The 26,177-nt window shown below is 36.4% G+C and overlaps 1 protein-coding gene across 5 annotated transcripts in view; it reads left to right on the top strand.

Annotated features, from left to right (window-relative positions):
* The first annotated feature begins 6,647 nt into the window (after positions 1-6,647).
* Positions 6,648-26,177, top strand: part of LOC118268977 (uncharacterized) — a 99,460-nt gene continuing 79,930 nt past the window's right edge. For 3 of the 5 annotated variants that reach the window (XM_035583833.2, XM_035583832.2, XM_035583831.2), the window contains exon 1: positions 6,648-7,138. The gene's annotated coding sequence lies outside the window, so the exon portion shown is untranslated. The remainder of the gene's footprint in view (positions 7,139-26,177) is intronic. The other 2 variants (XR_004783074.2, XR_004783075.2) reach the window with 1 other exon arrangement.

Below are 26,177 nucleotides of genomic sequence, written 5' to 3'. Positions count from 1 at the left end.
TAGCAGTGGTTTCTCACAGGCTATTGATGATGATGGTGACTGTAATGTGTCATTTATATAGTGGGTCGGTGCTTTAATATACGGTACCATTATTAATATAAATAACTAGATTCTGCCAGCAGCTTACCCGCGTTTCCGTGGGATAAAAAGTATCCTATCACCCATGTCAGCTCACACCCTGTCTGTATACCAAATTTCATCAAAATTCATTCAGTAGTTTCAGCCTGATTGACTGATAAACATCCAAACAAACTCTCACATTTATGACATTAATATGATTTGTGTGATAAGCATAATACATTTTACATACATGTACAAACTGATATACAGACGTATACAGAACCACTGAAACACACGGTAGTTAAGTAAACAGTTATTAATTAATGTTACACTGAAGTACAAATTAATTACAGGGATAAGCACGTCTGCCAGCTAACCTCTTTTAGACGTTGAAATGATTTAGTATAAAAGAACTCCTTATGAGTAAAATTGTAGCTGTTTTTTAACTTGTAAGTGCTCTGTTCAAAATGTGGAAATTACGGATGGAATTTCATGCAACATTAAATCTTTATTGCATCAACATACGTCTCTTATTTCTTTAATTGGCAGGTTGAGATTAAGCTGTGGGCCTAGTACAATAAGTTGTGTATAGAATCCCTATGTTCGTTAATTTTTCTGTCCTACATTTATGCACTGGTTTTTTTATGAATTCCTGCTACTAACAATACTGTGCCACTTTACCTGGTACGTTTTCCTAACAGGAAATCAGATAGGGCACCTAACTGACAACCTAAATGTTTACCAATAGCGACATATTGCTTAATTATATTTACTTTCTTACTCTGTATTCGTACTCACATACATCATAATCATACGCAACTCGTAACCTATATTTTATGAGACAATTAGCAACATACACATAGGTACATGGCACTTAAAGCAGTACACAATAATTACACATTAGCCTACAGGACCGGACGGTACTAGGGTAGCAGTAGACACGAGTAGTAATAATTTACGGCTTGCGAGTAGTTACGGGCATACGACCATAATAATAACCAGTTATATGCTACAACTTCAGCTACCCTGGTACCTAATTGTGTATTTCTTACAACTTATGTTGTGTACTGTTCATTAGCGGCCATGTTTAGCTTTTATACACAATGTACACAGATCTCCATTACGATAATTTGAAAAGCAGTCTCTGTTAAACTAATTCGTGGTTCCCAAGTTAATTGTGGCAACATTGCTTGTATTTTGCAATTGTGCTTCGTTGTCGACGGTATTTTGCGTTGTAAGTTGATTTTATGTTGTATAGAGTTGTGTGTTTTGATTTTTGTGTGTAAGTATTTTATTTTTATGGATGACATGTACACGTATGTTCATAAAGTAGGTAAGTTTTTTTTAACCGACTTCCCAAAAAGAAGGAGGTTCTCAATTCGGCCTTTATGTTTTTATAATGTAGCACAGGAAGCAAACGAGCAGATAGATTAATTACCTAAAGGCAAGCGATTAGAGTCGCCAGAAAAGGCATTTAAGAGTTTTTGTTTTCTTATTAATGCATCATCAGGATTAAAGATAAAGCATGTGTCTTAGAAATTAATGTCATTGTCATTAAGCCAGTATGCTTTTTCCACTGCACAATATTCTGCCACTTTATGCTATTTATAAGTACAATTCTAACCTTTTAAACAGCAAATACGGAAAAAAGCCAAGTAAAAGGGAAAATTAATAAGAACGGAAATGGAAAAATAAAGGCTATTGTAAAAGTGGAGGCTTCGCTTAGTCAGCTGTTAATGGCATTTGTGTTTACGTGCAACCAGACGATGCCGACTTTACGACAACATTTTCGGGAAAGAATATGTTGGATACGACTTGAATGCTGATTTAAAATATACCTTATTAAATGTTTACATAGAGCTTGAATTTATTTTGACAAAAGAAGTAATTTTTAAATTATGTATCCTGCATCCGTATAATATTAAATAATGAATCATGTAGTTACAAATATTCAATCCAATTCAATTTCAGCCGTGATCGTACCACTGCAAGGCAATAGGTAGTCCCTAATCTTTCCAGTCTTCTTTTTAAAGCTTTATGCGTGCAAATTAAAAACGAATCATGTATTGACAAAGATTATTTACATAAAAATTAAATATATCAGCTCATATCACAAACAACAAATAAATCTCTAGTACATCAACAATGTCTACAAAAAGCAAAATATTTTAAATGGAACCGTATTCAATTAACCATGTATGACCATAATTACAAGTTCTAATAAGAATAAAGAATGCTAAGCAAAAACTAACGCGATTTAATAGCTTTACAAACTCGACTACAAAGTAACACAAGGGTGATACATCACTTGGAATCAGCCATAAATAATTCTAGTTTTTTCTCATGACTGGGATGAATCTCTGAAGGGGTAGGCAGAGGTGTACATTATGGCACGTAATGCCACTGTACAATGTACACCCACTTTTCATTATTTGTGTTATAAGGCTACATGTAATATTACGGGTGAGCCTATTGCCATATACTGGACACAATTCCAGACAGCGCTAAAAAAAAATAATTGAAAAAGCTCAGTAATACTTTGTCTGAATTGGGAATCGAACCCGAACCGCCACTGCCTGACAGTCGCACCTGTTATGTATGTAACATAACTTCACGTCTGTCTCCCATGGGGGTAGGCAGAGACAATGGACTGCCAATTACTACGACTCTTACATACCTCTTTCGCTTCATCAACAGTCATCAGTCTTTTCATGCATGCTCGTCGGTTAAAGGTACTTTTAAGTATTTTTTTCTGTAGATTAATTAAAGAGAAATATTAGTAGCAGACGGAATATCCATAGTGTTATATCAGAGTGCGCTTTTAGCTTAGTTATCAAGTCGGCACACGCAATCCCACAATCAGGCTTGGACCACAAAGAATGCATATCGAAAACTACATTTTAGCACCTCAACAATACATAAATAATCCCCTTCCGTGATTTTACGAAACATACAAAAGCAAGGAATTGCGTTCTTTTATATTAAAGCGAAAATTTAGGTCAACGTTTATTTAGCCTTTGTTATTATAATTGTGTTCGTTAGTGAGTTTCTTTCCATTGTCAATTTATTAGAATTTCCCTTTTTAATATAAAAACGGTTTGCTTAAAGACTAGATAATAAAATGGTTTATCTTGATGTCCATATAATTGGGTGACGTTAATGAATAGTCTTGATCTTGCGGATCTAGTCGCTATATGTCCGTCTAGGGTGTCCTCTATCGACAGCCCCATTCATATCCTATCAACGTATCTTAAAATTCTTTAATGATAACTAGGAAGCAACTAGGAAGCTCTTTTCGAAAATATAGCAGTTTTGAAACTAGAACGCTTTGCCTTAAAGCCTGCAAGGCATATGTGAATGGGCATGCATGTTTTAGGCAAGCGCACTGAATCTTAAGTCGCTTGTAGACGAAGCTGTGATCAAAGCTTACACTGAATCTACAAAATGTGACGTCACACAGAAAAAAGACTAAAAGAGACAGACCTAACAGTTTTGACTAACGTCGAACGTCAAAAAAATTGATTATTTACATCTACGGATTTCAATTCCATGCAAACACCATTACCAATACCTTTAATAGATTTATTAATATGCAAGGTCACACCTTTTATCCCCAAAGGGGTAGGCAGAGTTTCACCTGCACATTACGGCACTTATTGTAATTAATATAACTAATCAAATACCACTGGTTAGCACAGCAATTGAAAGCGAGATCTCTTATGTAGCAAGAAACCACCGCGATCAATCAAACTACAAGCCAGTCAAACCGCTCCTAATTTTTAACCAAATCCAAGTGTAGGAGTGTTTTATATCAACTTAAACTCACATAAAAGATGAAATATTTACAATACAGCCATTAATTATATATTTCCCATCATTTACATAATTAATAAATCAAGCTTTGTCATTTTTATTTGACCAAATTTCACGCTCCGTATTGAGCTCAGAAACTTAATATTGCAATCTTTGTCGTATAAAATTCGTATCTGTTACATAAATAATAATAAAAACGTATATAATAAAATTGATGACATATTGGCTAATGTAATCAAATAACTTAATATACGCTTTTAATTTTTAAACGTATAGTGTATCCGTTAGTCTCACATGTATTTAATTCATGGGTTGGGTAAATACATTTTGAAATTTTCAGTAATAGCTATATGTCCTAGTATTTTGTCTGCAACTTTATCTAGAAGGTTAATCTAGAAAACTAGGTGAAATGACATGAAAATAAATATGTCGAGGCTTTCTACTTACTCAAGTAGGCGCTAAGATATATAAATCAACTAAAACATTAGATAATTAAATTGTACTAATGTAATTAAGTTGTTGTAATTACATTAGGTGCTAAAACATTGCATATATAATTTCTATCTCAATTTATTAAACAAATAAGATTTTACACAACACACTCTACAGTTCCACTATCATAGCGAAAAATGAACAACAACTCATGTTTATACACCCGGTTATATCCTACTCTAGTAGATGACACAAAACCATGAAAGACCGAAAAGGCGGTGCAACTAAAAACGGACGCGGCCGATTGACGTTGCACATGGGAACTGTATGCTAATTCCGACCGTATTTCGGGGCTCCGTCAACGAGTAACAGCCTTCTGTCTGCCCATCCTACGTGCAACGTGGATAAAATGCAAAAACTTTCAACAATCGAATGTTTTTCATCACAAGTTTTGTTGGTAGTTAGAAAAACTAATAAAAACAAGCTTTTGATTAGACGTGTGTTACATATTCGCGTGACACGTGAACCGCTGATCGTGCATTAGCCTAATTAACGCCAGATTGGGCCCAGTAGGGCTGATGCCTGATCCGGAGCTGCGGACTACCTAGCGGGTTTACCGGGGATTCGGCTCGAAAGGCAGAAGTAGGAGCGGGATAGTTTTTAGTCAGTATGAGTCTGACACCCTCTCTCGCCTCGCCCAAGGCGGGAGAAGTCATTCGATGACTTTCCCCCTTAAAAAAGGCCTAATTAACGCGAATTGCAACAACATAAACACGAGGCGCCGACTCTTAATGTGATGCAGCCAGCACTGGACATTGCGGCCCTCTCCAAATCGTCACTTTTGACACAGCATCCTCAACATCAGGAGACATTAACCGCCTCGTAAAAAATCGTTTACAATTTTTAAACCTTCCCTGGACTGCACAAATAATTCAAGACTAACATTATTCAAGCAGTTTTCGAGTTTTAATGAGACTAACGAACAACAATACGTTTTGTATTTTGATTCGGTTACAGGTCAATATAACAAAAGCGCTTTAAAAACTACAATTTTACTTTACTTACTTGCTATTTTACTATTTATTTTTGTTGGAACATGTTGTATAATGTGTGTAGGGGATCGTGATCTTTGATGTTCCTGTTTGTCTTATTTTGACTCCCTTCTAAGGGGCGATAGTACGAGTACAATGTTTTATTTTACTTCTGGTAAATAAATTGTTATTGTGATGACTTCATGTGAAAGTTGTACAAAATTGCTCAACAGTTATAAAACTTGCCTGTTCGTTTTTTAAAAATCAATTTAATAACAGAACAATTTATTTTATGCGAAATGTAAATGCTGATACTATTCGAAAAGAAACTATAACTGACCATCAGTTAGTTAATCTAAGTCCATGGCTTCATATTAAAATAAAATATATATTTTAATAATATTCTTTCAGCATCTTTTTCGAATAAATCTTAAATCGTGACATAAAAGTTATTCTTCAAAACATAAATCCAAAAATTATGTGTCGAAAGCCTTTCAAATAATAGGATTAACTTAATTTCAAAACAAGTCCGTCAATCCGGAGTTAAACTAATATAAATGAAATAGCTATGCTAATGGGTGTCCAAGAAGCTAAGCAATAAATAATTTATTCTGGCAACATTGCCCCACTCATTTTTTATGAAGCAACTAAAAGCTCGAAATAAACCGACAAAGAATAACTCCATAAAGAGATTTCCTCATAAATTACAAAATTGTTTATGAAGAGAATCCAAAGTATTTTACTTCGGTACTAATTCCGTAATGAAAAGTCTTCGTCAGTAGAAATAAGTCGGCGGTAAAGTAGTTTCGTGTAATCCCTTTCACTAACAAATAAGTACAGAGGAGCTGATATTAAAATATAAATTTAAACTGTATGAGGCAGCGTGTACAGAGGTAAGCCGTAATTAAAACAAACTACGTACAATTTACCCATCATTGTTCGGTGGAAGTTCACGAGCAAGCAACACTAACACTCTACATTGAGATTGATGAACAGTTTCGGTTAGATTAAAGTATTCCGAACGAGGATTAATAATCTCTCGCTTTGAACATGAATGTCGAGGAAGCTACGCACAAAGCCAACATGGAAAGGGTATTAAACAGTGGCTTCAATAAACGGCCCAATAAGTTATGTAAAGTGCGGGTGCATCGCGTTACATTACAACCCCTACATGGGCCGCCGGGGTTGGGACGCATGCGCTCGCACCGCCGGCCGCGCACGGCATATGCGGAATATTAAAGGAGGAAAGAGAAAAAAATTAACTTGTGAAGCCATTTTCGTCTATCGGCGGCCCCCGCGCCCGCCGTAGGGTTTCTGTGATGCAGGCAGAGAGGCTCGCGCGCCCGTCGCGACCGAACGCCGCCTCGCCGAACGCGCTACGGACGCCCCGAGCCGCGACGTCGACCGGTCCGCCCGGTCTTGTGATTACACCTTGTGCGACACATTATAATTGTGCAGTGTTATTTGGACATTTGAGAAGCTTCTACTCCGTGAACAAAGTGTTACTCTCTTACTAACTACCGTTTAACTTGTAAGTGCGGTCTAACTTAACTGTGAGTGTAAGTTTTGAAAAGTTTAATTTTTATCTTTTACAGTGATACGTCTTGTAAAGTGAACTAAACTTTAATCGGAAGTCGTGTTTCATGTGCCGGGAATATTTGTTCAACAAGTTTTGTATGAATATCAGTTACTTTGCTTTTTAGTAAAGTTGAAACTTTTACAACTTACTCTGCATCATTTTTCATACATTTGTGTGTGTCGTCCGAATCAAGTTCAAGAGCATATGATCGAACACATTAAAGGTATTTATTGGGTTTACTATTAGACTGTAGCTACTTTGGTAGACTTATTTTTATTTGCAGATAAATAATTTTTGTTGTAAGCTACGCGTATTTCTGTTTCAAAGTGAAACAGAGTAAATATTATTATGTTTAATATCTGTTACATCTGTCGCATGCATAATTTTATTTTGTACAAACATATATGTTTTCATTCGTTTACGGTTTTCGGTTCCCGTATTTATTTTACGTAGTGGTAGAATGTTTTCACCTGTTCATCGTATCAGCTGTCCTTTGGAACCGGCTTGAGTTGTATTTGACGAAAGTTAACCATGTAGTTGTACAGGGCACTGCAGGATCATCGTAAAGGATAAAACAGTCATAAAAGAAGAAACTATCGTAGCGTAGGTACATTCTAAAAAGTTTTAATGGCATTCTGAGGATATAGTAAATCAAATCTTTTATTTATGAAGTAATAACAGTGGGACAGAGTGCACTCTAAAATAGACATGTATAATAAAAAATCCATACTCCTCCCAATAAATTATCGGAAGACGTTCTTTTTATTGGAGTAACGAATGGTGAGATGAGTAATGGCGTAAGTTTGTCCGATAAATCATGCTTGCCGAAACTGTGAGGAGCTTCCGACGTAGGGGTAGTATTTGGCAACCCTCACTTGTTAGTTTTGTATCACACACTTATCGAGACGGCAATCAATGGCGTAGAAAAATGAATGCTACAGTTTTAGCAGACAACATAAACATTTTAGAAACAAACACCGTGGAAATTGAAGATACAGAAACATCAAAACATGAAAGCTTTTTGAATGGTACTTAAGAATCAACATGAATGGAATTGAAGTCCATTTACAATACGAGATGCAATTTGTCATTGTTAGTCATGAAATCCTATACGCAACAATGATGGTTATAGAACACATACAATAAAATGATGTTCAACTTAAACGGTATTGTGAAAGAGTAGTAAAAACGTGGTAATTGTAGGAAAGCGATTCTTGTCAAGAAAATGGAAGTGCTAAATGGTACAAGGGCCGATGGCCCGTGAAATGACACGTCGAGTGAACCGATACCATTTGATGAACTATTGTTTAGGAATGTAGCTATGGGTGGAGGCGGATTGGACTCGCACTTAGATTTTCTGTAGAAACATGAATTGGAATTTAATAAAGAAATTCTTGTTACAACATTTTATTGATAGGTTATATCAGATAATAATCTTGTTCAATTTGTAGAATTTCTTGAAAATAATTTAACTATTAGTACGTGTTACATTTGTCATTTGAATGAAATTGAAGAAAAAAGCTAATCTATAAATATTCTAATTAGGATCTTTTACTTCTATAACAGGGATCATTTATATTTGACTTGCACATTATCCAAAACAAATTGATTGGACACAAACACAACTAGGGGAGGGGTGGATTATGAATATCGAGTATCAGACTAGAAATTATCGATAGCTATGAAAGGCGTTCCCACGTTGCCGGAAACAGGCACTGGATCGCCACGCTTCGGTACTTTGCTCTTTCACTATTGTCCCTTTGTCCGTACTTAGCTCCGTCAGGCCGTCAAAAGAGCGCCTCTTTATTCCACGGATCTAGTTTGCCGCACTTAATTCGTATTGCATCATTCGTTCCACACCATTTTCTTTTTTTAACATCGATCGCACCGATAACTCCCCCAATGTCGTGTCGTGCATTCGTAACAAAATTCTCTACACTACTTACCTTATCATATTTTTCAATCGGCTATTTGCTAGCTTATAATTATATAGCCGCACCACAATAGTTTGTAACGTATAATTTAATGCCTTATTACGGAGCTCTTAATTAGTAATTTCCTAGTCGAGCTTATGGCTAGCCGCCTTCATTTAGTTGCAACAGAGTTCAAGAACATAGCGGCCAGCAACACTAGTGAAATTTGCATTCTTGCTTCGCTCAGCCGACATAGCCTAAGGACCACCCGCGTTGAAGTGCCTCCGATTCAATACCAACTTTATAACATCGAGATAGAATTTCAAATCAAGATTCTCGTTTCTCATCATACCTATCGTTTGCAATAAGACGCTCTACAATCTACTCGCGTCTACTCGGGCAAATTTCAATATGCGTACCGGGAGAATATTTTATGTCGGTCCGCCCGTCCCATTCTGTTAAGAAACAAAATCAGTTACGTAAACAAAAACAAAACGAAGGGCTTTAATTTGCGGTAAACATCTTTTCTGCAATACCGTAAATAGAAACTCTCGGCGAGATTTTTTTAATCTTCGTCCAACATCTCGAATAATACAGCTGCAGCATTCGAATCTCATTAGCAAGTGAAACAAGAGAAAAAACTCAAAGCAATAAATTTTAGCAAGGCTCAAGTGGAAACGTTTACGGTTCCTTTTAATTTGGTTGCCATTGTCGAGGCGTCCCGCTGCGCGCCGCCCGTTGGATTTCTTGCTAGAATTCCAGCTGTTTCAAACATTAGTTACTTCTTATTAGTTGATTACTAAAAAGAATTAAATGTTACATTTAATTATTTAAGTTTATGGTTGTATAATTAAAAGTGGAGTATGTAATTCATTAGAATTCAATAAAACAAAACCACACATGGCGCATAATAAATTCGAAGTAGCCAAAAAGTTTCAATATCCTGCAACCTAAAAAACACCGGCAGATGCAAAAGCAACTGAGTCAGAGGATCATCGTAGGTATCATAAATCAAAGTGGAGTTTATGATGGTATGATGGGACCAATAGCTACCTCTCTCGACACATTCGTGGAAGGCGTGTTTATTTTAAATGATTGAAGTAATTCCAAGGGTCTAGAGAAGGAACCAAAGCGAGTGTGAGATCGATGACGTTGCGCTTTCTGGCCGCGCCGTCTGCCAGTCCACAGATAATATTAATACTAGCCCAGCTATCGATGGCGGCGATAAACTTGTTCGAGTGTGGAAAGATACCATACTACTACATCAATCATCCAGTAGTAATTGAAAACATGCAGCTGCGGCTTTACGATAAAACAATAAATAACCTTCACGACCCGAGCACCGAAGAAAATGTTCATTTCATTATCGTTATACAGAAATATGTTCTTTATTCGGGCGTTAAAGCAAGCGTTACTAGACATTTTATTACCGCAGCGACACGTGTTTTGCGAAGAATCCACACCAACTGCGGCCCAGCTGTGAGGAGCAGAACGTGCCGTTCTGGGTGCACATTAAAATTCCCACACATAAAATTCAATGATAAAAAAAAGGTTCACCCGATGGCCCCTTTCCTACTCACAACAAACAAGCAGGTAAGGGAATCTTTACGAGCCCAACAAAATGAAATATGCGCAATCCGGTGAAGGATTTTACATCTTATTACTGCTGCGTAAAGAGTCAGTTTGTGGAAGTGAATTGTAACAATGATCTTTCGCAACATTTAGAAAGAATAAAACTTTGTTTTTTTTCTATTCTCTGACAAATATGGTGCCATCAGATAAGAATAATCATTGCGTTCTGATAGGAGTTTTTGAGGTCTTGGCAACCCCTTAGCTGCAGTTGATTGTACTTTATATGGTTTGCTTCCTCGATGCGTCCGCTGCATTTAGTGTTTTGATTACATAATGGGAACTAATGAAAATGAATGAGTTGGGATGGTCGGGACACGCATCCGCTTCAGGAAATAATATGGAATAATGCATTATTTGTCTACGTATCGATGTATAACTTATTGATTCTGAGAACGCTTTGTTTGCCCGACAGCCACATGTTTGAGGTCATTGACAAAACATTATGTCAAGAAACGATATCCGTGGGTACTGGGTGTAGGCATCTCGACGATATTTCGGGTCCTCTGTATCGATTCTCATCAATAATAGTTCGTGACTGGATTTCGGCTAATCATTGTAAGCGCTTAAACCGGCTGTGACAGCGTACTTGTAATACATTCCATTGTCGCCCGCCGCGCCGCGCGCCCGGCCTCTATACAGTGCAGTGAGGTGGTCGGCCCAATCAAAACAAAGCAATATGATAAACTATTATGCACCGGCCACTTAACTACTATCAAGATAGTGTTAAGGTCGTTCCTAAAGTTACGTATAAACCACTTCTTAGAACGAACGAAAAGGACATCACCCTTCTTTCTAATTCGCGTTCAATAAAGTTCTGAAGAAAAATGATGAAAAGATATTTGCGATTGAAATTCAATGAAACGCCTTTGAATATGATAATTACATTTTTTCTCAGCCATATCTAAGTAGTTTATGAATGAACTAAGCTTTCTATTAAAGTCGTATCCCTTCGCGGTTCATGACTGTACAAACTGAGGTGTGAGATTTTTATTCCCTCGTAAGGAGCTGCATATATTATCGTAACTATGTTATCTAGCAACAAATAGTGAGTACATGTTGGCGTGAATTAATTTGTTCAAACACCGCGCCGTTATAAAGAATAGTTAATGCAATGTAAACAGAGATCTAACATCTAACATGTTCTCGCGTCGGTTGTTTTAGTTATGGTATATTAGGTAAAGGTGTTTTGTTTACATTATTTTTAAATTTCAAATAAGGTGGTGGGTATCTGAGGTTACGTCGGGAACATAACGGGTTAGCCACGGTATGGTCAGCCACGTCCAGCGCTGGGCGAGCAATCAAAACAATAATGTTATGATAGGAGGCGGCGGCCACGGAGCATCGCTGTTTATTTTAAACATTCGCCGCTAGCCGCGGTAAGATTATATTCCTTGTAATGCTATACCCAAGGGCTGTGTGTTTTACCTCCGTACCATTGTTTAACGGCCCCGCACTTTGTTTACACAAATTACTTTAAACAATTCGGTAAACACCAACCATTTCATAACTGGTAGTTGTCTGTGATAATAACTATTAATCTTCCGTTCCGCCGACGCAGCGTTCTCAACGGCACTCTCGTTCATTATAAGTACCCGAAATGTTATTTATATCTCTTAATACGGAATGATAGGCCATGAGCAGTTGTCATTAAATAATTTTTACGATAAAACGCCGCGCACCGACCGCACTGTAAGTAATATCTCGTTAACCGAGTCGTTCGACTGGTTGCATCAGAATAGTTTTGTGGGCAAACGGTTCAGTAATTTAAAGTGAGATAACATTCACCTAAGAATTTAATGTCAAACATAAAAATCGACGTAAAATGTTTATGGCGTCACGTAAATAATTATTTTGTTATTTAACAACAAACATCGTAAATAGTAATCCTAGAAGGTACTTTATAACATTCTTGACAAAGATTATTGATTCGAACTCAATCAAGTCGTAAACTGTACGTGTTAATGGTATAATCAAAAGTTTGTAAGTACATACAACACGAATACCAACTCCGTGAGAGACATACTCCGACGTAATTAAATTGTTTACATTGAAAATCGATTATTGAGTTGAGGGTGTGTGTAAGTCGAGACTCGGGAGGACACCTCAGAATTTCGTGCAATTGACTTCCGAGCCCGACGTGCGAGGGAATCGAACTTTACTGCCTATAAACTCTTTATTGCCCATTGTCGACGATTATTACTTAACCCTCATGACTTATGAACTAATAAATTCGATCTTTCCATGCCGATCGTGCTTACGATTTCACTCGTACGAGCTTTCGGAGTAAATAAAGAACGTAATTTTCAAGTTCCATCGTTATCTGGAGAAGTAAAGAGTGGTTCTCGAGTACTTGAGCCATGATAAATGCGGTTCTGCCTTATTCGGAGTCGGTACCGAGCCGGAATACCGATTGGACTAAATAAGAACATTAAAAGCGTGCAATGCCGCGTGCGTGAATCAATAGATTAGATGGAAATAAGCTTAAAATATCTCCGTATGGTCTGGCTGTAAATAACTTGTTTGTAATTGCGGAGCCGCGATTGTCTGCTACCATGGCGGAGGGCGGCGCTGTTTGATAGCAATCTTGCTTGTGCCAGCCTGCCTCGGCTCCCCTTCCTACCTTTTGCGTATTCGAGTGCCGTTTGCGTGTTACCGTTTTCGGTCATTGCTTAAGTAATACACTGTCACTGCGCACAATATGTCATTGTAATAGACTAGTTAAATATTCTAAACTGAGTTTCCATTAAACCTTTTAAGCGCAGTAATATTATCATGGAGGCACAATAACATTGCATTATTGCACAAAGGATATGAACAAGAGAGTATAACATCTTAGAAGGACCATTGGCTTTATTGAAAGCCGTGCTTGCTTTATACTGTCCCCCGCTTTCTGAGGCATAAAGTTATTTTCACAACAAAGCACGCGGAGCCTGTGAGCTCCTTATATTGGACCTCTCTTGAGCCGACCCATTGTAATCTTAATGCCGTATTATATTAATGCGATAAACATCTCCGAGACCTCTGTGCTCATTTTTTTTCGTGAATCATAGTAAGTTTAATATTGGCAGGGCACACTAGCCTGTTAGATGAGACGTTTCTCTGGTTACGAAGTCTTATCTTGAATCGATCCGAGGGGAACAAATTCTATGAACGAGTACCTGCTTTACGAGTTTTGTGGTTTAATTTCTTTAACGGTCTCTATTGAATTGATATTTATTTAATAATCCAATTCATGTGAGTTTAGAAGATGATCTGAATACCATAAATAATGGAGATATGGCCGTCATCTCATCAATGTCACATGCTATTAAATATGTATAATACGGAGCGCATTAAAACACTTATGTCGGATGACAAGGCATGAAAATCCAAATTTACTGAGCATATTGCCACGGAGCGAGCACGGCGAGCCGCGTACAATGAAACTTTGTGCCTTCTCTGAATAATTGCCGTATTTAACTGTGGAGATTTAGTGTCCCAGCTTGCATCACAATGGAGTATTTAGTCCGTGAAAGAAACTAAAAAACTATTGTTTGTCCCGCCTCAGACTAATAATCGTGTGTATAAAATTTATGAAAAGAAATGGACTATGAATCTCTTACGACATGTATTGGAAGCCAAAAAAACTGAGCAATTTGATTACTTCTGATTTGAACATACATAAAGCAACAACGAAGAGGGTATCTTAATCAGGTTGCTTAACTTTGACCGACATTTTTGCTTTATATTGAATGAGTTTGTACGGCTTTTGATCGATTGCAATACACTTAGAAAGGTAGAATTCTTTGCATGGTCCTAGAGATTAATCAAAAGAACCCCTATATCTATTCTACTGACCTCAAAGTCCTCAGTAGCTAATATATCTAATCTATCGTACACTAAATCTCATCTACCTATCATAAACTAAAACAATAAGAGAATATTAAAATAATATGTATGTTATACATAATATACATACTATGTAATGCAATAAATATCATTAGAATAATATTAGAGTGCTTAAAATATCAGATTTTTAACACATATACATCAATTTAAATGCGTCTAGGCAACATTAATTTGGGATAAAAAATCGGTTTCACACCGAAAAGTATTAAATTAGCATTCGTAAATCATAATACGTTCACTTAAAAACTTGGTTCACAGCCAAGAACAAATGTTTTCGTACAGACATACAATGGAACATTGAAATCATGGCTGTATGGTGTCACACCATATTTATTTTAATGGCTGAGGTCATTACTTTCGATACTTTCCACAGCTAGTAGGGTTGCCACTTCATTAGTCATTACGGACTCATAATTATCGAATTGATTAATCCTGTTGAGTACCTATTATTATTCATCTCTCTTTTCTGTTTGATTTAAGTATAAAGTGAATATTATTGTGTGTACCTTATCTAAACCAATTATTCGCTACTCACACTGAACAAACACTCCATTCAGAATGATTGCAAAAAAAACATGCGAGCCTTTGTATGTAAAAAAAACTGGGCCAAATCCTGAGAAATGCATATTGATGGCAGCCCTTAACCAGTACAACGTTGCTTTGTGTCCCGCTGAGTAATCGTCACAACTTAGCTCCTCGAATTTATGTCCCATTTATACTTCAGCCATAATGGAATATTTAGGGGTGCGCGAAAACTTTTGCACTGTACAACCATATTTTATTTACGCTGTGACATATGAATGTTATGTTTTTTGTTCAACGGCACGCCGCAAAAGGTTCATGGTGGATATTGTTAGTTAACAGCTTTGATACACCTGGCTTTATGGGCCGAGGACAACTTTTTAAAGTACGTGTAAGTTTTCGAGAGTGGAGAATGTTAAGCACCTGCACATGATTGTATACTATGCTTTGGTATGCGCTACGCAGTGCTACGAGACTGCTACGTGCTTACTACGTCAATTTTTGTATGCGTATTTGATTTATTTTATACTTTATTTCGTATTTATTTATTTGAGTGGAGTACACCTATACAATACACGCTCTACGCCCGCGTTACACGAAATAACCATCAAAATTAACAGACCATATTTGAAATTCTTTAACAAAATTCAAGATATGTATTATTTCACAATACATATTATATGCTTACGCTTCAAAGTATCTTCTACAAAGAACCGTTGAATAAAAAGCGAACAGCTGACCGCTCTCATAAAACCTATCTTACACAAAATGAACGAAGAACTAACTCTAGTCTGTAACACCAGATGTTATGCAAATACCAACTTTAAAACCTAAAGCATTACAGTTTCAACTTGTAAATAGTTTTTAATGTACCACTCACTCACGTTTTTAAATATGTAAATTCTTAATCTTATTTCAATGAGATAAGATTCCATAGATTAACATTTCTTTTGACTTATGCATAAGCTTTAAGATTTAACAGATGCTACGTATTTTACGATTATTTTTATTGCCAACGTAAATTTTCGAATAACATTTATTTCTAAAATTTATCAAGAATATGTTGTATTCTGTGCAGACTCTTATATGTATAATAATAAGGTCGTAAATTAGTTATGAATATATTTATATTAATATTGGATGGTGGGTCATCTGCTTCTCATTAAAAGTGTATAAAGGTTACATTGAGCAGCTTAAGCCGTAGTGAAACATTTTGGTTAATTTTATCAAGAACAAGTTTCGTGACAATTTTAAGAAAACTTTCTAATACATAATATCGTACCTACTTCAACAATCTATTATATTTATTGGCTTATCGTAACCATGACTGGCCTATTACTATTACTATTTAATGGCCTATGCCCATTATGGGGTCCTGTATCAATAAAAATATTGAAGATCATTTCTATTATTCTTAACCATAGTATATGGAAAAAATCTAAGCTTAAATAAATAAAACTACGACTGGTCAAACCTTTTAATGTAATACGTTCTGATTTAGGAAATCTTAAGACTCTTTTGTTTTTTGCTAAACATTCCTCCTCGTCCTTCAATAGGGAATACTTTTAATTTGTCCCGTTCCAATGTGCCACCAATCTAGCCGACATAGTTCTCATTTACCGTCTCCATTCAATCTCGTTTGATACCTACTATTTCGTTAATCTACTTTCATCCATCCTTTGACTTTGACTCAAAGTCTCGAGATTTGCTGGCTTACTATCCATTTTACTCCTCACTCGGTTTTGTTACGAAATTACTTCTTTCATTGTAAATTATAAATGAAAACTTGTCTCATATTCGGTACTTAGTAAGCTAGAGCTTTGTCAGATATTAAATCTAGAACGTAATAATGGATATTTAATAACAAATATAGGTACGTCAAAGACAAAGAAAGACGAAACGAAATAAACTAGTATAAAAGATTGCACACATTCGAACGAATTTATCGCGCTCTCAACAATACTTCTTGCGAAGTGAAGTTTCGTGAAAAAGTGGAAGAGCGTTATATGAGTAGAGGGGTATAATAAAACTTCCAACTTTTCTGCGAAGGTCGCTCTAAATATTACTTTCGCCTTTGACGTTTTGTCCTTTTTTCAAAGTACCTACGTATTTGTGTGTACTCTAAGTAATCTACATATATCACGGCTCATGTTTATCTTTGATACGAGAGGCAATGGTCTAAGTTTTGTCGGACGATATTATAATTTATCTCGTACACAGTTGGACTTGACAGGACTTTGGACTGAATATGAAACGTGAGATAACATTTATGAGTGTTTTTTTGGAATTGGTGTTATCAAGAGACGCTATAAGAGGTCAGGTTTGCTTATGTTACACCTACGCTATGCCATTAGATTGTTTTAATGGTAAAATCTTGTACGAGATCTAGGTGTGTAGCTGGTGTTTCGCCATAGGTGCGGCTTTGATGACTTTTAAAATGTTGCTAAAATAGCCAAGTTATAAGACAAATACATAAAGAAAAGTTTCCACGAATACTGCTGACTAAAATCATTGGAAAAATGTAAGTAACCTTTAAATATCGCTCTTTGTTTCGTTTTACAATGAACCATTATTGTTATCGTATCTGAACAAAGACTTTATTATTGGGGAAGCAATTAATGCTGAATACTGATTTATTACAAAATCTAAAGAATTCTAATTGTTGGATTCTTCTGTTCTTAGAAATATTATGATCTTGCTTTGATAGATACCCATAGCTATTCACATAATTTGATGTTGGTTATTAAAATAGGTTCTTAGTAAGTAGGATAGCCGACACGCATGTCATCAATACCAGCGCGTAGCCAACAACTGATGTACTCTGAGTATCCTCCGCATGCAAGGGCTTATCTTAGTCTCTACGCTTAGCTGGCAAATGGAAACTTTAGTTTAAAATGTGCTGATTTGTTTGATATCAAATGTGCAGACTCTAACTCGGCTCTTACAATACCATGGAGTATGGTTCCAATGTAGTAGTTCCAAGAGTATGGAATATGGATTGGAGACGCGGACTGCCGTAACTGCGGGTTACCGGGGCTGCGGCTCTAAAAGCAGGAGTAGGAACGGAGTGGTTTTCAGTCAGCAAGAGTCTGACCTCCTCTCGATTCGCCCAAGGCGGGAGAAGCCATTTAATGAATTTCCCCACTCTAAAAGAAATGGTTCCAAATGTATTCTTCTCTGGCATCATCCCATAACGCAACTTGTAATCATTAAAATAATGACTATAAACAAAACAATACATTGGGTTTCTCATTCCTACCTCATTTTATTAAATCATAGTGTGAAGTTCGTCCACTTAGAGCTCGGCCGCGATGTACTGAGGTTTCTCACTGAATAAATAATGAGCGGAGCCGCGCTAAACCCCTAGTCCACCAGTCGACACTTGACGAAGTTGTCTTTAACGTATTTCGAGTTATGTTGCGGTGTAAAATTTCTACATGTTTTGAGCATTTAGTTTAAAGATTAGTTCAATTTTTAGTTAACACATTGAACGCCGTGGTGGTCACCGGTGACCGACGCTAGTGGAGGATTTGCCTTCAAAAGTTTTCTATTGTCAGTCAAAGACTTAAGGGTTATTTTACAATTAAAAACATACGGTACCTAATTTGAAGGAAGACGTGAAAACTACTATCCCACCCAAAACATAAATGTGAAAGGCTGCCAAGTTCGATAATATTGGAATGCTTCGCCTATAAAAGTGAGATCTAAATTACAGTTAATAAATCTCCAAGGTCATTTAAAAAAACCCACTAAACCCAATGTAGTAAGTAGGATATGAAGGGCAGATGGCAGACGCCCGCGTCTCATTGATTATTTATTGACGCCAAATTTTTTATTTTGGGATTTCATTTATTTTTGTTAGGTTTATTTTCTAAATAATAATATGTTGTCTAGAATTCGTATTGTGTCCGGCTTATTACAAGTTAGATTTTTGTAAAGGAACATATAATTGGCAAAAAGGTACACTAAACCTAATCTGAGAAGACCGGACATGCCAAATTTCATTTCAATAACATTATTCTAGGTTTTTGATGGTCAATAAGAAGAAAAATAGCGATTTTTTGATCTTTAAATAAGCTACATACTCGTACATACCTGTGCCACATGGAAAATTTGCACCTGTTTTAATTAAAATACTAAAATGTTCATCAAAGACACCGACTTAAAGACCGGAATGCTTATCGTTAATTAATAAGTTTTTAATTAAAGATCCTATAACATTCTTGTAGTATCAATCATTAAAGTAATAGGTAAGTGGACTTGTACTCATAATATTAAGTTAAATAAGTAGTATCTAGAATTATTGTGTCCGGCTTATTACAAGTTAGATTTTTGTAAAGGAACATATAATTGGCAAATAGGCACTTAAACCTAATCTGAGAAGAGCGGACGTTTTATTTTAAACATTATTCTATCAATACTATTCAAAAAGAAGAAGTATTAATATAATTATTTAATCTTTAAAGAAGCTACAATACTCGTACATCATGGAAAATTTGCTGTTTTAATTAAAATACTAAAATGTTCATCAAAGATACCGACTTAAAGACCGGAATGCTTATCGTTAATTAATAAGTTTTTAATTAAAGATCCTATAACATTGGTTATTTTTAAGTGACTACTCATAATATAAAGGTAAATAAGTAGTTTAATGTTTACTTTGGCTAGAATCTGATTCTTCCCTATGGTAAATAATGTACTTTGGCTAATGTGTGCTGCGACTTGCGTGTCAAGTAAACTGTCAAAAAAGAGACTTAGAAAAAATTGGTCTTAAATTCTTGGGTCAATATTCGCATTTGCATTCGTGAATGTCTAAAATATGATATTCGTTACATCACTACTAAAATATATTTTTGACATTTAACTTTATTATGTTTGTAATAAACCATTCCATGTATATCACTGCTAATATACTTAATATAAATCTGACACGTTACCACATACCCTATTCCTAGATTGCCACCCAAGATATAAATTCTAGAATCACACACACGACAAATAATATGCAAATAGCGTTTAAATATAGTAACACTACACGAACGGAAATACGGTAGTGAGTGCTAAACTCAGTCAGCTTGATAGATTTATAGTATGGGGCGACGTCTACCGTCAGTTAGCCGTACTACGTTACATGATAATGCTTTAACCACTAAACAAATGCGATAAAACACCCCTATTGTACCTCCTTGCATAATAAGAAGGTTGTGAATACCCAGCCTTAATCTGTCATGGTTAGGTTACATGTGTCTAAACCCGGTCTTATGCATATGAGGTTGAGGAAGATACGTCACTAGCGCAAAATAGAATAGATATTCTTTTAAATTTTAAATATGGAAGGGTTGTGCATTATGACGTCGTTAGATTTTTATGTCAAATAGCTGACTTATTTCTATAAAATTAGCTAGAAACAAATCAAAAATGAAGTAGATTATCAAATCTACTAAGCAAGATATTCTTTTCTTTTCAAAAAAATACTATAATTTATTATCATCTCCAAAGCTTAGTCATACGCATTGAATATAAATATTGCTGAACAATTTATTAACGCTATATAACCCATCCCATACATATCACATATTTAATGCTCACAATATCAAATTATGGCACATTCACAATTGAAAATGAATACGCTTTTTAAATGCTAAAGTAACACTATAGCATGTGACAGCTAGTTATTGTTTGCGATCAGCCGTGCCGTGGTAGGCAAGTCCATTTAATTGGCCAGCACCGCACGTTGCAACTTGGCGTGTAAGATAACACCACGGCATATTATACGGTCGAGGGTGTGTGCACTATGCTCCTCACTATACCCACATAACAGAAGCTATTTTTAACTTAGCCCGGTTATACTACATTGTACGTCCACTTACCGGAGCATGGCGACAATTATTAAACGATAACACTTCGGATATGGCTTTCCTGTGCCTGAGTCGTGGGCATTAAAAATAAATTATGACAATCGCTCGGAATTTTAGATACGATAAGGAATAACTTGAATGTGAGATGTCGATGGAAGTTTAATAAGCACCGGGAATGTGTTTGTGTTGTCAGTGAGCCACACTCAATATATTTAATAAATGTTGCGTGAAATATTGTAAAGCATACTCGTACATCGAACAAAAAGGATCGCTTTTATTAAATTTTCGAAATAGAATATTGGCACGACATTTATTTATACAAAAAAATTGGTGGCGTATCCAATTTCACATTGAAATTTTTACCAAACGAAATTTACATAATTAAAAACAGCTACAATTTTCTTAAAGACACGACCACAGGGAAATAGTTCCGTCGAGGTAATTGTAGAGAAATAGTAAATGGCGGAGTTTGAAGACTGCAGACGGAATAATTTTAATTTGCATAAGTTTGAATAAAACATTCATTATATTTAACTATTATTCAAACAGATGAAACAGTTGTGCGGCAGAGTCGATACAGAGCGAGTTATGCAGTTGCAGTTTAAGTTTAACTCTAGTTTTATATGCTCCGTCCGCACTCCGAGGCGTTTGGAGACTTACCAAACGTAGAAGGTGTTTTAGTGTTAATGTATTCTGTAGTTGTGCATAAGTTAAACATAAACATCAGGACTACAAAATAATACGCATTATTTTGTAGTCTTTGAGCGGAGCTGTCAGCGTACAAATCAGTTCACCGGATCATGTGGTATCAAACAAAGCCACGAAAAAAGTGGTCGCGACGTTCCACGAGAGCGGAGCGTCACAGTCACGTCAAAGCTCGCTTTGTTCTTTTTGAGCAAGACGTTGAAGATAACCCGTGTTCCTGTTTGAGTGGCATGTCTGGTCGGTCGCGTGCTGGGCTCAGATCCATTAATGTAGGCAGCCGTGTGCTGCCGCCAACAAACAAATTACTGATGCAAACACGTCGCAACACGCGAGCCAGCCTTGAAAGCCTTTTGCTTGCTTTGTCAATTTTGTTCCTCGTTCTCGTCCCTCCCTCCTCGTATCGCCTCCGAGTTACTCGCCCGAATAATTTGATAAATGTTATTGTTATTGGTAGTGCCAACAAAGGTAATTGTTTTAGAGTTTGCTCACGCTACTCTGTGTACATATTCGGGGAATCATTTCTGAATACGCGTTTGTTTGTTGTGCATTTAGTTTGGGAACAGTATCGGCGCGTTGTGAATGATTAGGTCGTTGAGTTACGGCTGTGTACCTAGTTTAGAACAATGTTTGTGTTCAGTCCATTTCATTTTGTACCAGTCTCATAATGTAAAATGTGTTTACAAGTTTTATTTCTAAAAATAGAAGTTGCTCGTTCGACCTAAGTCGTCGACATAATATTTCAGAGGTTGTAAGCTCCCCATTTTTCAGTCTTGGCACGACCTACCAATCATATATCTGAATCGTCGCAACATCTCTTGCAGTCGGCCACTTGTAACGAAGGCTTCACGTGCAGGGTGTGACGTAAGCGGAGGTGGCAGGAGGAGGAGAAGGAGGGGATGTAACATGGCTCTACTAATTTCGCAGTCTCATGGGCTCGAGCCGCCACAGCGCATTTGCCCGCCTGTTGCCACAATCCCGTCTTACTCAAAGGATTAGTCCTTTTAAGCAATGCTAAAGAAATTATACGAATTGAATCTCATGTTTATACTCAAGCTAAATGTTAAGCAACCTATGCTTTTAATTATTCAAGATATAATTAATGCTCAAATTCGCAAACGAGCGTATCGTGGTTTTTTGTTTCGTAGAACGTGGGTGGTCAATTATAGCGAAATTATTATTGTCGGAAATTAACCTTTACGAAAAAGCTTTTCTGACGTAATTGATGGAAGATTAATAATTTTGTGAATAGTGTTTGCATAAAAGCAATTTTATTAATGGTGTACCACTATTATAGTCTGTAAACAGAGTTAGCCTGATTAGATATAATGGGTTAAATTTCATACGGCTTCTTACTACAGTAAGGTAACTGTAATTATCTCGTTTAGGTTCGTCTAACTGGTCACATAGGCCATTGAATAACTTCTTTAAAACCAATATGATATAGGCAAATGTAGCTACCATGTAATTAGCTGATTTTTTATAGGAATACTTTAAATAAACACGGTCTCATTTGCGTTGATCACGAGGAATGTAATTCAATAGCATAGATGGGTAGCAGTATACCAGTTGTTCCTCTATATAAAACATAGATCTATTAGTAGCAAGCTAAAATAGAAACAGTGTATTGTGTAGTGGCTGGGCAGACCTGTCAATTAGCTGGTACCAGCCCTGGCCGTCGCCTGTCACGAACTGAACTATGTGAAATTCTGTTCGCTCGATTGTCGGATATTTTTGGAAAATTTTGAATTCATCGAACCGAGTGCTGAAGTGTTGTGTGACGATTTTATTTATGAACTCACGGTGTTGGTTATAACTTTGTTTTGAATGAAAAGTGTTAGTTTGGGTAAAATTTTGTAGCGATTAAGATGAAAAATCTCAAATATACGATATATGTTAGCATAGAAGAATTTAGCTTCGAGTATTCTAATCGTTAACGATAATATCTCAGTTGTAATTCTCGAATTTTTTTTGCTCAATGACTATACTAAAAAGTTACCAACCATCTTTTTAAGGAAAAAACACACCATTATCATGTTCTTACCCATTAAAAACTACGTAAAAAATTTAGAATTTCCGACCAAGTAACAGTACATTGTACCATAACTTACGAGAACCGACAATTTGAATATTTTATCGTGTTGTATTGTTCCGCTAGATGATTCGTTAATGTAGTTTTGAACGCCTCCCAATCCCAATACCGGCTGTGTGCCGGATGCGTCTAATTTCGTGGCGTCCACTGTACATTTGAGTGTACAGTCCATGATAGGTAGATACACCGTGATAGCTACATAAGTGGTTTCTAGTGTCACTCCTGGGCCCATACGTGGCCATTTAATGTGACTACTTAGCTACATCAACATTTTAGGTAGCACTCCAAGACTGTTCTGTTTATACTTGGGAATTGGAAACCATGTTCGTACATTTAATATATGTTTCAAAATTGGGGTGTGTCTAACAAATGGTGACAGAACATGACGCTAAAATAAAAAAAGGACTTCTTAGATTATTCCATATTCTTTGGAATAGAATATAAAAGGAAGCTAAATATTTTAAATATTAAACAATCTAATATTGAGCTCTAGTTCTAATACTTACTATACATACTTAGGTATATTATCTAACGCTCATCTCACTACCTAGAAAAGTTCTATACAAAATCTCATTCAGTCTCCAAGGCCTAATTGCAAGAAACTAAAGATTTTATCAAAAATAACTTTATACATACGTACGTAAGTACGTTTTTAGATCGTCCCCCTTCCATTCCAAGTTACTAAACGGGGTCTTAGAAATCTCGGAGGCCACAAAGGAATACTACTGGTCCGATAACGAACAACTTTGCGCAAACTTTTGGAAATTTGATCATTTTGCGAGGCTCATACATAATAAATAGTATTCTTTCTTTAATCAAAGTCCCTGGAATGTACGTTCGATATTCCAAAACGGTGGATACGGGTTGAAGAGTTTGTTCACCCTTCCGACGCGGGAATATGTAGGGTTTCACTCTGTATATAAGTAAGTAATGTAATAATATAGACAGCTTCGTTCGTAGATTGTCTGTTGGACAGCTGTGTACGGTGATTCAAGTTCGGTTTGCGCTTTGAGTAAAGTATTATAGGGTGTTGTTCAAAAGCACTATCACTTATGAAGTTATGAGTAATAGCATGAAATTCCCAATTGTGTGTCACATACACAGGCAGATCAATCGATTAATGACATTGCACATAGTAACATTCTTCTTCTCTGTCGTTTCGCTCTTGGCATTGTCGTTTCGATTTGACTTGATCAGCCCAGGGCATAGGTGATCTACCTCGTGGACTGTCTGGCGTAGCCGGTGTACTTGACCAGCTAAGGCATAGGTGGTCTGCGTGATCTGCCGCTCTGGTTGTTGCTGTTGTCGTCATGGCCTCTGTCCAGTTCTTGGAGATGAATACGTTGGTGCGAAACTCAATCCACGATAATATTGTCCTCCAGTCCTACTCCAAATCTTCCCTTTTCCAATTCACGTACTGTCCACGTCTCTAATAGTAACATTGTAAGGTTTAAAATCGGATCTTTATGCCATATTGTACAATACCAGTTACATCAACAGTTATAAAGTAACATTGATTTAAATTAGCAGTAATTCGCATTTAATCGAGTACGTTGATACGAGTTATTAAGTTTTATCTTTCACCATTCGTCATATTGACTTTTAATTACCGTAATTTCGCTCATCATGGAGAACATTTGTCTCAATAAAATAACGTGTTTTAATGTCGGATTACTTTTATATTAACAGGTTTTTGAGGCACTAATGAACTTCAACTAGTATTAAATATTCTTTAGTTTATTAACCATACTTTAAATACATAGTTTTTTTGTCGTCATAGTCGTTTAGCGTAATCAAGGAGTTAATATTTTTATTTGAAATTGATAGAGTATCTGACTGATCGTATCTGGAAAGTTATTTAAACTGGTATGATTATGGGACTACAATAAAACTAGTGAATTTATTTTTATTCTTAAATCTGTGCTTTAAAATATCCAAACATGAATTATTATAAGTTAATATTTAAATACTTATATAGGTACGTTACAGCGTAATTACATTTATATTTCATTAATTACAACAAGATTTAAAGCTTGTTAAGTTCGTAGTACGAATATTAAAATAATATGATATTTTATTATGATTGCGAGCTTAAAGTAACTTGTGAAAGGTAACTTTAAACGAGATGAGATAAATGAGAAGATTGTCAATAAAACATAGCACATTCATTTTAATGTTTATTAAGGTCAAACAAAACGTGTTCAAGTAACACCAACTAGTATAAAAGTCACTAGTCATCGCAGTAACTCGTGCCAATAAAGAGCCATCGAGCATCGAGCGTTGGCTTGGCGCCGTGATGCCACCGCAAATACTTGTCATTCCGATCAACCGCGAACGACAAGCGTCCTCGAAAATGCATCCGCATCATTGAATAAAGAAGTCCACTGCAATCCACTCACGTAGAAGTACAAACGGACAGACGGACTGATGCGTCACGTGCACCCTGCTGCACTCTTTGCCCGCAACTTCAATTTAGTTAAAAGTAGTAGCTGAGTGCCGGCGTGAGCCGTGATCTAACTTCTCCCCGCGCCAGGAATTCGGTCTTGCTTTTTCAAAGCCCGAACAACTTTATACCACAGAAATGCGGTGACTGGAAACGGTGTGCGCTACTCCCGAAACTCTCGCGTTCTCACTTATTATACGATTTTTATTACT

This window comes from Spodoptera frugiperda, chromosome 2 (assembly GCF_023101765.2).
Source record: "Spodoptera frugiperda isolate SF20-4 chromosome 2, AGI-APGP_CSIRO_Sfru_2.0, whole genome shotgun sequence".
In the NCBI taxonomy this organism is placed as follows: domain Eukaryota; kingdom Metazoa; phylum Arthropoda; class Insecta; order Lepidoptera; family Noctuidae; genus Spodoptera; species Spodoptera frugiperda.
Note: the sequence above shows the minus strand (reverse complement) of the source record. Positions and strands in the feature narration are given on the sequence as shown.